We start from the raw sequence: 13,154 nt of genomic DNA, 5'->3' as shown, positions 1-13,154 counted from the left end.
ATCTCAGACCTTTTCAAACATCAGTAACCTGGCCATATTTCTGAAGTCTGCTTCTCTAGGCTCAAGCCTCAGATCTGATATTCCAAGGGAGCCCTCAGCTTCTGTTGCTGCTAGCCCCAGACTATACTTGAAGGGTGAAGGTTGTATGGATTTCTGACCCAGGACATCCCCAAAGCCTCTTGGAATTTGGGGGGAAAATATAAATTTGCGGTAACGTGCCAGATGTGCTTAATTAGACCTTCCACCAAAGAAGAGTCTAGCAATTATTACCTTTGAAAGCTTTCTCATGTGAAATTCACCACATCCAAGATGCTGTAAAAGGTAACATGCCATATGTTCACTGTTCAATCAGAAATCAGATTTGACTCTGGATGTTGTCCTAAGCCTGGGCTCTCCTGGGTGTTATGTTTTATTTGCTCAATATGTTGAGGTAGATATTACATAGGGTAGGATTTGGGGAGACCAGGGTAGTTGCTTGAATAATGACACTCATACTCAAAATTGGGGTGATCATAGAAGCCCTTATTTACCAATTTTATTGGTATATTTGTCTATTTTATTTATTGATTAGACCTGATCTTTGCTTTCTGAAGGACTGTCAGTTTATAACATTGAGACACCTCAAAAATAAGTGAAATGTTAGTTTACAGTCTTAGGTGGGTAGATAAGGGTACCCTGAAGAGCTTTTTTAGAAGATATTTATCATCTAGCCAATGAAATTGTTGGTTAGTAGATATGGACTAAGGCCCAGGAACCCACATTTTAGATAAACCCTTTAGATAATTTGGTTTTGGTTTTATAGGGTTTCTTTTTGGATAATATCACTCTATACAACCCAAACTATTGTGAAACTCAATATGTATATAGCCAAGGCTAGCCTAGAACTTGCCATCTTAATGCTGGAAATGGATTATGGGCATTGACTTTAATCCCATAGATGCTTTTTTTTTTTTTTCAAAATTGAATCTGCCTTTCAGTGAATCATTGCTCTTTCAGGTGGGTGTGGGTATGTGTCTCCAAACCCCTTAACATTTTGGGATTACATTATAATCTATCATACGGCATTTAAGAATTGACTGAATGCTTTGTGATTTCACCAAAAAACTGTATACATTTACTATTTCACCACTCATTTTCAAAATTTTCTAAAATTTGTTGGGAAAATAATTGCATCAATATAAGAGGGTGGCATTGTTAAAATAAAAAAAAAACAGTAGATTCAAGCTAATCTCATTCCTTCACTTGAATTAGAATCTCTGAGGTGATGCCTATATATGTGCAGGTAGTACAAAATGTTCTAAATTAGCAAATAGTACAGGTAGATCTTCTGTGAAAAGGGATGTTTAGAGATTCTTAACTTGGCCTTACACAATATTTCTTTTATGCTTCCTAGTTTTTCCTCTGTCTGCTCTTAAAAACCCTGCAGATAAAGCTTGCCAAATGCAGTAGTATGTTTTATTGGTGAAAAATATATTTATAATGTTTTTTAAAGAACAGAAAGCTGGATTTTCTTCAAAAGGAAAGCTACTGTAATGGCGAGATGGTAGGGGTGAGTTAAAGGAAGACACATTTCAGATGGATCTTAGGTAGGGTGTTTCTGATCTAGGAGACCTTACAATATTCTTGATAGAGTCAGGCCATGGTGCACTGATGGAAACGATGGAGAATGAGAACTTAATGGGATGAAACTGATTTAGTGAGAGTCTTGATCCCATTGGACAATGTGGATGTGAAGAAAGAAACCCTAAGAGTTCACAGTAGGTTGACTAGAGTTTGGTAAAGGAAACTACTTTGCACCATCACTGTCTTCCACCATCTTCCTCACTGAACCTCCTCCTTTAATGATTTGCGTACCGTAAGTTGAAGCAGAAGGGAGATTTTTTTCTCTTTACTTCTTTATACAACTCTAAAGAACATGAAATGGGCATACAACAGGGTCTCAGGAATGCAGAAAACAAATCTTTATTTGTGCCCATAATGTCTTTGCCATTCTCTTTCTCTTCTAAGATTTCCAGCTCAGGTTTGATACTAGACATGAGCTATAATTGTTCTCAGAGGGAAATGCTGGTCACCCTTCTCTCTTCTCTTGGTTCATCTTGCCTGGAATTTTAAAAGTGGTTCCATTCCTAACTTGTCCTGTGTCTACTGGATCTTCCATCTAATTAATTATACTAAATCTTACAGAAGGTAGCCTGTATTCCAGAAGATTCCCCATCCTTGCAAATGTTAATTATTTTAAAGTTTTTAATCTAAAACTCTCTGAAATGTTATCCTGAATCATGTTTATATGAATCAATATTGTATTTCCAGCTTTTTAAAAGTTCTTTATATCACCTTATAATGTTTCTGGATCTCTGATCTCTAAGTTTGTCTGGGCATATTCTAAAAAGAAACTAATGGCTTTGTGATTAAAGCTGAAATGTTTTCAAATATCCCCAGAATATTCTAAATATATGTATTTTGTCTCATGGCAAGATCTGAAATTTTTTGAGTACTTAGGTTTTTCTCCAGCTCTTGGTAATTTGTTGACTTATACTCGAGTTATTTTCCCTTCCTACCTATGTTTCCCACTTGTATTGCCTGAAAGCTGTATTCATAGTCTGGAATAAAGAGACATACTTATTCTGTCTCTGGCAGAATGTCAGGCAGCTTTCAACAGGCTTAGAATTAATGACTCCTGGGCATAACTGGGGGACAGCAATAGACTCAGTAGCAAATGACTGTCATAAATTGTTAAAATTAAGTAATAACTCCACACATTGTTCTGAAGCTTGTGATTTTAACAAAGGAATACTAACTTATGAACAATCTACAAAGGGTTAGTGCAAAGGTTCTTTCTTGAAGAAGAGATTTTGTTTGCAGGTCTATGGATAAACTTAATCACCCAAACAAATCATTAATAAGCATATTTCTGGCATGCAGTAAGGTTAAAAAAATACCTAGTGTATATTCTAGTTCATGGAAAGGCTGAGAATGAGTACTTCACAGCTAGTCTAAACAAATGAACAAAAGATAACCCTTGGTCTGATTAGGCAGTAAAGTTATCGGCAATGTGATTTTCTCTCCTAACTAAAAATGCAACACTGAATATTTTCTAGGTAATTGGATAAGTTTTGAAACTTTATTTTTCTTCTGGAGAAGAGTGGGGATAGCAGTTGAAGGGTAGGGAGTCAATCACCTTTCTGTTAATACGAAGGCTATTTTTAATCATATGGTTTAGGTTTTATACCAATATCCTTTCATTGCTTCTTATCTAAAACTTGCCTAACTCTCCTCTTAAAGGGCAGCATATGAAATCTTGGAACACTTTCAATTCCCAGGCTGTGTTGCCTTTTTACCTTAATTTTGAGGAATGGAGAGATCTCAGCTAGGAAATATCAGGAGACTTTTGGAAGCCCTCTCAAGCAGAACAGTGTTTAATATAGTACCCCTTTTTACACACTAGATATGCTGTCACGGCATAAGAAAATATTACCCCTGAGAGGACATCTGAGCCAACTGCTCGCCCACACAAAATTCCAGGCGGGCAACAGTAATTCCTGAGGTGTGGAATGGAAAACCTCCTGCTTCACGGTAAAGGGCGGGTTTTAAATATTTAGTTCTAAGTCTAGAGAAAAAAAAATAAAGCACCAATAGTGTTGAGGAAGAGAGGCAAACAGCACCTCTTGAACTAAGCCATCTGCTTGCACAGCCATCAGACTCTGCGTCCATTCCCTTTTTCTCCTTGTCATTTTCCTGTCACCTCTTATGTCTTTGCTATCACCATCTATGTCCACTCCTCTTCTGCACCTTCCCCATCTGTCATACTGAAGCCTGGCTTTGAACACGACATTTCTGTTCAGGGAAGTCAACCTAGCTTCCAGGATTTTCAGTATGATTCCAAACCCCTTGCTTTCCACGCAAAGGCGTCCTCTCTGTCATATTCTTAAGACCTGTGTTCTTCAAGATGACTGATGACTCCATAGGACTGGTAGATACCTGATGTGTCTGCACACACAGCACATTCTGCTGTTATTCATGATGCTTGTTTATTCTAAACCCACCCCAGTGTGGAAAATAGATGCTGTAGTACTTGTCTACCATTGGTATGTGACACTGCATTCTCCAACAACAATTTCCTTGAGATAATTCTTCATTTAAGCATCTGGTTAGCCTCATCTATGATGTGTGTGTGTGTGTGTGTGTGTGTGTGTGTGTGTGTGTGTGTGTGTGTGTGTTTGAATGTGTGCATGTGTGCATGCGTGTGTGTGTGTGTGTGTGTGTGTGTGTGTGTGTGTGTGTGCATGTCTGTGTTCCTGCATGTGATTGTAAAAACTTCATATCAAAGAGCATGTGTGAAAGCCAGAGGACAAACTAAGTGTTGGTTCTTATTTTCCACTTTGGTGGAGACACAGACTTTTGTTGGCAGATACATACAAAGCTGGCCCTGGAGTGCTAGGGAGCCTTCTAGTTCCATACGTCCTCTTGCCCTAGGAGGACTGGGATAATGGATACCCACCACTTAGTCTAGCTTTATGTGGTTCTGGGGATCTGAACTCAGGTCCTCAACACTTGTACAATGAGCACTTTACCTACTAAGCCATTTTCCCAGCCCTCATCTATGTTTTTTTCATATTCTTTTATTTCGTTTACTTTTTATCCATTACATAATAAGACAAAAATTACCATAACTACTATGAACTGAGTGTTTCTCTAATCACTTCTTATGCTTAAGCCTTCGCCATTAAGATGACCTACTTAGATAAGGGGTCATTAATGACATGACTAAGATTAAATGAGGTCATCATAAGGTGAAGGTCCTGATCTGATAACAATAGACATTTTCATAAGAGGCATCTGAAAGTCCACTCTCTCTTTTATGTGAGTGAGCCATCAATAAGGCAGCTGTTTGAAAAGAAGGAAGGGAGTCTCTGTCATACCCTAACCAAGCTGAGACAACAGTGTGTTGTCTCCAGAAACATGAGAAAATAAGTTTGCATGGTTAAAAGCAATCAGTCCAGAATTTTTTATGAAAGTCTTAACTAATTAAAGATTTAAAAGTATATACTTAAAATATCAAAGTATCAAAAGCAGTAGCAATGCACATACTAAGTCTGATACACTCAGGTGCATTCACACACATTGATCCAATCACAGAACTTTCTGTTAACTTTGAGGAACACTGTTAATTTTTAATGATACACTAGAACCAATCTGATAAAATATACTCTTTACCATTAAAGCTCAAATAGATATTCTTAAGTACAAGACACAAGAGACAGAATGACTAACATTTAAACATATTATAGGTATATGTAAGTGTATATACTTATACACTCATGATATTTAATGCTCAGAATAGTATGTTTAAGAGAGGAATTATTTCTCTTCTCTAAATACTGCTGTTATGTTTGTTTTCTTCCTTTCTCTTAAAGCTGTGGGCCTGTGATGGAGGACATCCCTAAAATACGAACCTCTCCACATTTTCATTAAGTGTGTACTTGGGAGTAAGTTTAGTTCATGACAACATAGCATGTGGAGTTCAAGCTGGGTCATAGAATTTTAAGTCTTCCTGAAACAGCTTATAGTCTACCCTGCCTGTTGAAATTATTTTTGACAGTTCATCCAATTTTGCTGCCCCCTGTGGGTACCACAGGACTAGACAAGTTGCCTTAGACACCAACTAACACTTTGGGCATGACTTTTCGATGTGAACAGACAGTTAAAGGTAAAAGTGAGAAAGACACTCATATGTCTACAAACCAAACATTTAATTCCTGAACACTCTATTAAATTTTCTCTTCATGGTATTTTTGTTTCATCTGGTTTTGTTTTATGCTGGGTCTGTATTTGCTGATATTTACCCCTCAACTTTTGAACTTGTAATATAATATGTTAACTGCATGGTTAATAATACAAAGTGACAGATATTGGTCTATCTAGTAATGTTTTAAGGGAGATGATCCATCAGTTACTAACTCATAATAGATTGATTTGCCAGGCATTTACTGTTGAAAGTACAGACTGCATTCATCTAACATTGTTTGATTATTTGGAAGACATCCGACTGAAAACATACAGTTTCTGTGTCATTGCTTTTTAAGATAACCTATGCCAGGAACATACAATTTTATTTTCCCTCTAATATTTGACTTCTCCTATGGAACTTCATAGATATTAGTCAGGATTATACTGAAATGGAGGTGCCTTTCCATGTCTTTCCAATCACTGGTGTCAAATATATTTTTGTAATTGATAAAAAAAGAAATGGTAATTTTAGTACAATAAAGACATGGTCCCTACTGAAATAATTCTAGCTAAATTTTGAATGATATGAACTATATTTCTTTATGATTACAATGAAAGTCTAGAGCAACATTTTTTCAAGGTGCCCTGTGCATTTTTATGTGGTTTCCCACTGCTGGCTTTTTTAACTTGTTTCAGAATGTCCAAATTCTCTTTGTGTTCCCATCCTGGGTGTAAGATAAATTAATTCTTAGATTAACTTATTATAGACACCAACATCTTTGTTTTTAGCTTTTGAAAACAAGAGTATAATTTTAATGAAATAAAAAAAAAACATTGTTTTCTTAATGAGTAAGAATATCAAGGTTGTGGTTGGGATGAAATTAAATTACTTAGATTGTAATACATTATGTTTACCTCCAAAGCAATTATCTTGCTATTAAAGTTGTATTGTTGAAAATGAAAGTGCTTTAATTACTTTGAGTACAATGTGTTAATTTGAATAAAATTTCATAAGTTCTATGAATTCTTAAAATAAGCTAAACAACAAAGGAAAGGTTAGTGTTCCTTTGTGCACTCAGGGAAGCAGAAAAACAAAACATCTTTAGGAGAACAGATCACCAGAAAACCAATAATGTGGGAAAGAAAACTGATATTTAGTGTGGACTGTCAAATTGACAGACCTTATAGTCAATTGGGACACAGCCTTCATGAACAGCTATGAGGGATTATACTGGTTATGTTCATTGGAGTTGGAAAACCCATCCTAAGCATGACCCCCTGAGTTGGATCCTGAACTAGAAAGAAGGCAGCTAACTTCCATCGTCCCAGAAGGTGCCACCCAGGCTGTTGTGGGAGAAAAAGCATCAATGGTCTTACCCAGCTGTGAACCCTGTAAACTAAGAGACCAGGCAAGATGAGTCCACTTGTGTAATAGTGGTACTCCTGCTATTAGGATAACCAACCACTCTATGCAAGTGAGGACTACTCCACAGGAAGGACATAGATGGCTGGTACTGAAAGCCTGGTCAAAAACCCATGGAGGCTATAGGCCCTGAGAGTAAAGACAATCTTGTTTTTCAGCTAAATTGACATAGCATAAAAATTTGTAAATGTTTTTATGTTCATAGACAAAAGCCACTCTCAGACTTAATCAGAGTCTTAAGCCTGCCATTTCAACAAACAGTAGTAAAAGCATAGACTCATGGCTGCACAAGACTCTGTTATTAAGTGACAGATTAATACTTCCTCCTAAATAAGACATTTATACCATTCCCACTAAGGCTCAGAGAAGATTGTAGAAGAGGTGAGGGAAAGAACATAAGAGCTATAAGACAGGGAGAAGGGCAGAATCTCAGGTCTTGAGCAGTAGCCATCACAATCACAGAGTGGCAGATGCCAATACTGGGTCTGCACAAAAGTGTGACACATCAGCAGTCAGGTATGGAGGGAGAAGGGGCTCAGGGCCCCCATCCATCATGGTTAAAATATTTGTTCCCAGTAGATTCAGGGGGAAGAGAGTCATTGCCTTCAATTGTATACCCACTTTAATAGATCAACCCAATGGTCACACAGACAGCCCTGAGCTGAATGTGTGTGTGTGTGTGTGTGTGTGTGTGTAAAGAGGCCATGAATTTGAAGGTGAGTAGGGAAGGGTATATAGGAGTATTTAGATGGAGGAAAAGGAAGGTAGAAAAAACAAATAAATAAATAAAATAGGTTTCCAAACAAACTCAAAAGTCATGAATCTAGAAAAGGGACATATAGGGAGAAGGGAGGGTTCATTGAGATGGGAGATAAAAGAGGGCGGAAGGAGAGACTAATCATAATGTGTTTCATACACATATGATGTTTTCAAAGAACAAACTTAATAAAACAAATAAAAGTAATCTACACACACACACACACACACACACACACACACAAACACATACACACACTGACTCAGAATGGTAGTCTGGGATAGCATTTTCAGACACAAGTCTCAAAGGGACTGTAAATTTTATTTCATTCATGGATTCAGAACTTAATAGATTATTGAGAAGTGGTAAAATTGTGGAAATGGAAGCTTAGTTAAAGGAAAAGTCCCTGTGGTGTAGCCTTTAAGAGCGCAACAGGTTCTTTAGCCCTTCCTGATACTCTTGATTTCCTGGCTGCAGTAAAGTGAGCAGCCTCTTCCATGGGTTCTGCTGCCAAGCTGTTCCTTCTTTCCAAGGCCCAGGACTGTGGCTCAAGCTGAAGTGGAATTGACCTTGAACTTCTGTGGTCAAGCTGTGAATCAAATAAAACTTTCTTCCTTTCGATTTGATCTCTCAGGTGTTTCTCACTGCAGTGATTATAGTAAAACCACAGAAACTCTAAATAGAGGAGGTAAGATACATCTAGTATCTTTGGAGTATATTTGGAGTATATTTGGAGTAGGACACCTCCAATTTCTTTGCCAGTATGTGATAGATTGCAAAGACTTTCATGTTTCATAGAAAATATATGACATATTTAAAAGGATGGTACAGAAAACTCCTATTTCTCCTTTCACTTCCCCAGTTCCACCATCAAAATTCTGCTCCAGAGTTGTAATGTATATATATATATATATATATATATATATATATATATATATATATATATATCCAGTCCATGTGTGTACCTTGACATACCATAATTATCTAAAATCCACAGACTACATTAGAGTTACATTGGTAGAATATGTCTCACGGACTTAGACAAATGTGTAATGACATATATCTCTCCCTAAAGTGTTAGAATAGTTTTATTGGGTTAAATATTTTTCTGTGTTGTATGTTTTCCTTTTTCCTTCCATACTAATCTTTGACAACAATTAATCTTTTCACTATATCCATTGCTTTTTATTCCCAGAATATTATATAGTTAGGGTTATACATTATATCAGTTGTATTTCTATTACTATGATAAAATACCATAACCAAGGCAACTCATAAAAGAAAGGATGTAATTGGGCTTGTAGTTCTAGAGGGTCAGATCCTGTGATGGTGAACCTAAGGCAGGAACAGATGAGAGCTCACATCTTAAACTGCAAGCAGGAGGCAGAGGAAGCTGATTCAAAATGGTGAGGGTCTTCTGAAACCTGAGAGTCCACCCTTAGTGACACACCTCCTCCAAGTCCACACTTTCTAATCCTTCCCAAACAGATGGGGACTAAGTTATCAACTTATGAGTCTTTGTGATCCATTCTCATTCAAAGCACCACATACACTGTCAAACCTTACCAGAATTACTTTTTTCTCTTGCATGTAGGTTTCCTTCATGTCTTTTCAAGGCTTGGTAGCTCATTCCATTTAAGTACTGAACAATGTTCTATTTTTAACATATACCACAGTTAATTAACTTGCTTACTGAATGACTTATTGGTTATTTCTATAATTTTAGCAATTGGGACTAAAGATGCTGTAGCAATCTATAAGAATGTTTCTAGGGAGTCATACTTTCCAACATCTTTGGGTAAATGCCAAAGATAATGGTCCCTGTGTTGTTTGATAAAATTATATGTACTTTTGTAAGAAACTATCAGTATTCCAGGGATTCCGTACCACTCTGTTTCTTTACCAGCTATGAGTGGAATTTTTGATGCTGAGTATCCCCTTCAGCATTTAGTGTGGTCTGTGTTCTGGGTTTTGGCAATCCTAAAGCTGCATAGCATTATCTCCTTTGTTGTTTTAATTTACATTTGTCTGATGTCATTGATGTATAGTATTATTTTTATGCTCATTCACCATATATATAATACATAGCAGGCAAAAGGATTTGCTGTGATATCACAAGGAGCATATATATATATATATATGGTGCTTGACATGACCTTTGGTCCACATTATCTTCAGGATAGTTGTGTTTTTTTGTTTTGTTTTGTTTTTTGTTTTCCAGAGCTGAGGACCAAACCCAGGGCCTTGTGCTTGCTAGGCAAGAACTCTACCACTGAGCTAAATACCCAACCCTGATAGTTGTGTTCTTGTTGTTGATTTTGAAATGCTCTTGTAAAATTTTTATGAAAATGTTTTATCACATATGTCTTTCTAAAAGGTTCTCTCTCCTGGTCTGTGGCTCATTCTTCTAGTCTCTTGTCAGTGCCTTTCATAGAACAGACATTGTCAGTTTTTAATGAAATCTAGTTTATCAGCTTTTTCTCAAGTGAATTGTGCCTTAAATCTTGTATCCCACCCTAACTTTTAATTTAAAATATACAATTATTGTAGACAAAATGTATTTTTTTAGTGTTCTGGAACTTTCCTAGATCCATGACAATACAGCTTCAAGACAGATTATGCATAAATACCTTCAAGGCAATATGTGAAACATAGATTATTATTTCAATTTATGATAAAGATTTTGTGCTCCTCACAATAAAATTTATATTTTGTGGCTATTATACCAGTACAACTAGATTGATCCATTTCTCAGCCTCAGTCTCAAAGGGAGAGCTCCTTTAATGTAAGCAATTTAGTTTAATCTGTCTTGTCAAGCCATGCTTAACTGAAATGATAATCTTAGAGACTCTTTCTTTTCAATTCTGTAGGGAGCTTTGTACTTTCATATGCAACGATGAGCCTAAAATAATGTTCTCTGGGCAAATATTTCTTAAAATGAATGCCTGTTCTCATGAGCTAATTAAGAAATGCACTTGCAGTGAAACATTCAATGCAGAGTACAAGGTAATAGCTGAGAAAGTTGCAGAAACAAATGCAATGAGCTAAAATGTCAGAGATGCTCCCTTCAAAGTTCACAATGACATGTCCAGGAAATTATCTAACGAAGGGTAGTACAAAATCCCCTACATATCTAAAACTAATGAAAATAAGTCCTGGGCATTGTTACTTTTCTACAAGATTTGGAGCAGTAGCCTGCTATCAAAACACACGAGTTAACAGACATTCTGAAATATACCTCAAAGATAGGACATTTAGCCAGAACTAAGTCAGATATAGCAAAGTTATGCACTAGGCAACATCTCTTGGACTTGAAAAGGGGAAAATACCATAGAGCTTCCCTTTAACGCCACTTTCAAAGACATTTTTCATTTCTCTGCTTTCAATGGGAGAAACATGCATTTCTAGGAATCCAGTGAGCGACACTTCCTGGGACATTTTGCCAGTGATGGTTTTGCTAATCCCGTGCTTTTGTAAGAACCCACTAGATCTTTCCCTTTGCATCAGCGAATAAAATATTTATCTATGTTATGCATCTACAATTCCAGGTGGAAAGTTAAAAATTATTTATGCCAATATTCTTTGTCCCAAAGCTGTTGAAGCAAGCAGAAACTAACTCTAAGGAAATAGTGCTGGCCTTACATTCATGAAATATAAATGGCAGCGACTGGAAAGTCCATATAAGATCTATGTGGGCTGCCCAGGGTTAAGTCCAACAGAGATTTAAAACAGATGATACTTAGCAGGAAAAAGGTTGTGCTCTGATATCACAAGGAGCTTTTCCTTTGAAGTGAGCGGCTCTCATTTAAATCCATCTCTTACCATTTGCAAGTTTCTAAGAATTGTTCAAATTACTTAGTGCCTTTGAGCTTCAGGCTTAATACTTGTAAAACAAAAATCTCTTAGATTATGGCTGACAGCAAATAAAATACATTTATAAATTCCAAGTACCATGCCTGTGACATACTGGGGCTCAATCAATGTTCCTGTTAAATTCTGCATAAACATTTACATATATCCACTTAGACATTCACTTATGCCTTCTTATAAATTTATTAGACACATGTTTGATATTAGCAGTACTCAGAGTACCTCTATAATTATTAAAGGCATACATACATTTTCAGTCCTTATGTATATCAGGGTTCTGGAGGAGGGATGAGAAATATAATACATTTCATCTGTAATATACAGATTTCTCCTCATCTAAACTCTTTGTTCTGCATGATTGCTCAGCAATTCTTGCATTTCCTCTTTGGGAAGAAATCCTAACCCATGTGGGCAGTTTCTCCTCTATCATTTCTCATAGGAGAGGCATTAAGTTTGACGCCAAGAGGGGCACATGCTCTCTGTTGCCAAGGTCTGCATCAGATCACTGGGTTACTTTAGGAAAATGCCTTCAGGGTTGCTTATTTTGTTATTTCATCTGTGGTTATAGTCTTTATCCTATCCACTTGTGAACATCATGCCATCAAACATGGAAAATGATGCCATATCTAATTCCATATAAAGTATTTATCTTCACAAAAGTGTAATGATATCAGTAATTTTTTTTTTTTTTTTTTGGTTTTTCAAGACAGGGTTTCTCTGTGTAGCTTTGCGCCTTTCCTGGAGCTCACTTGGTAGACCAGGCTGGCCTCGAACTCACAGAGATCCGCCTGGCTCTGCCTCCCAAGTGCTGGGATTAAAGGTGTGCTCCACCCCCGCCCGGCCGATATCAGTAATTTTTAAGAGAAACCTAACATTAATGGATTACTTCCTTATTTTGTCATAATTTGTAACTTTCATAAGTCAATATGACCCACATATCTGGGTTGCTAGCTTAAGCAAATTAAAAACAAAAGATGACCAAGTAAATCTGAATTTCAAATTTGTATTAAAATATTTTTATGAATATGTCTCAAATATTGATTAGAGCTTATGAATAACAGCTGTTCATTATTAATGAATAATTAAAGTCTACCTAAACAGCCTTGATTTTACCTAGTGAGCTCTTTCCTGACTGTACAGGTTAGAAATGCAAAGCACATGCAAAATGTATTTATAAATATGTGTGTTCCAAATCAGAATTATTTCTGATTTCAGATCTGATCATGTGGTAGTCCATTCTTTGTTACTCTGGTGAAATATAGAAATCAAATTGAATGTACTGTTTCTTTATATAAGTCGAATCATACTTAGTTCTTAGTTCTGGAGTCTCAAGGGCATGAAATTGATTTTCTATAAAGGTCCCTTGATGGCCTCATA

General features: G+C 36.6%; 1 long non-coding RNA gene across 5 annotated transcripts in view; it reads left to right on the top strand.

The window, feature by feature from the left end:
- Window positions 1-13,154, top strand: part of LOC121822438 (uncharacterized) — a 219,106-nt gene that overhangs the window by 147,482 nt on the left and 58,470 nt on the right. Inside the window, exon 8 of one of the 5 annotated variants that reach the window (XR_013044447.1) lies at window positions 3,446-3,464. The exons of the other annotated variants lie outside the window; for them this stretch is intronic. This is a non-coding gene — a long non-coding RNA (uncharacterized LOC121822438). Of the gene's footprint in view, window positions 1-3,445; window positions 3,465-13,154 lie in introns of those variants that run through there. 5 annotated transcript variants of the gene reach the window in all.

Source organism: Peromyscus maniculatus, chromosome 14, assembly GCF_049852395.1.
Source record: "Peromyscus maniculatus bairdii isolate BWxNUB_F1_BW_parent chromosome 14, HU_Pman_BW_mat_3.1, whole genome shotgun sequence".
Lineage (NCBI taxonomy): Eukaryota > Metazoa > Chordata > Mammalia > Rodentia > Cricetidae > Peromyscus > Peromyscus maniculatus.
The sequence above is the reverse complement of the archived record's forward strand: the minus strand, read 5'-3'. Positions and strand labels throughout refer to the sequence as shown.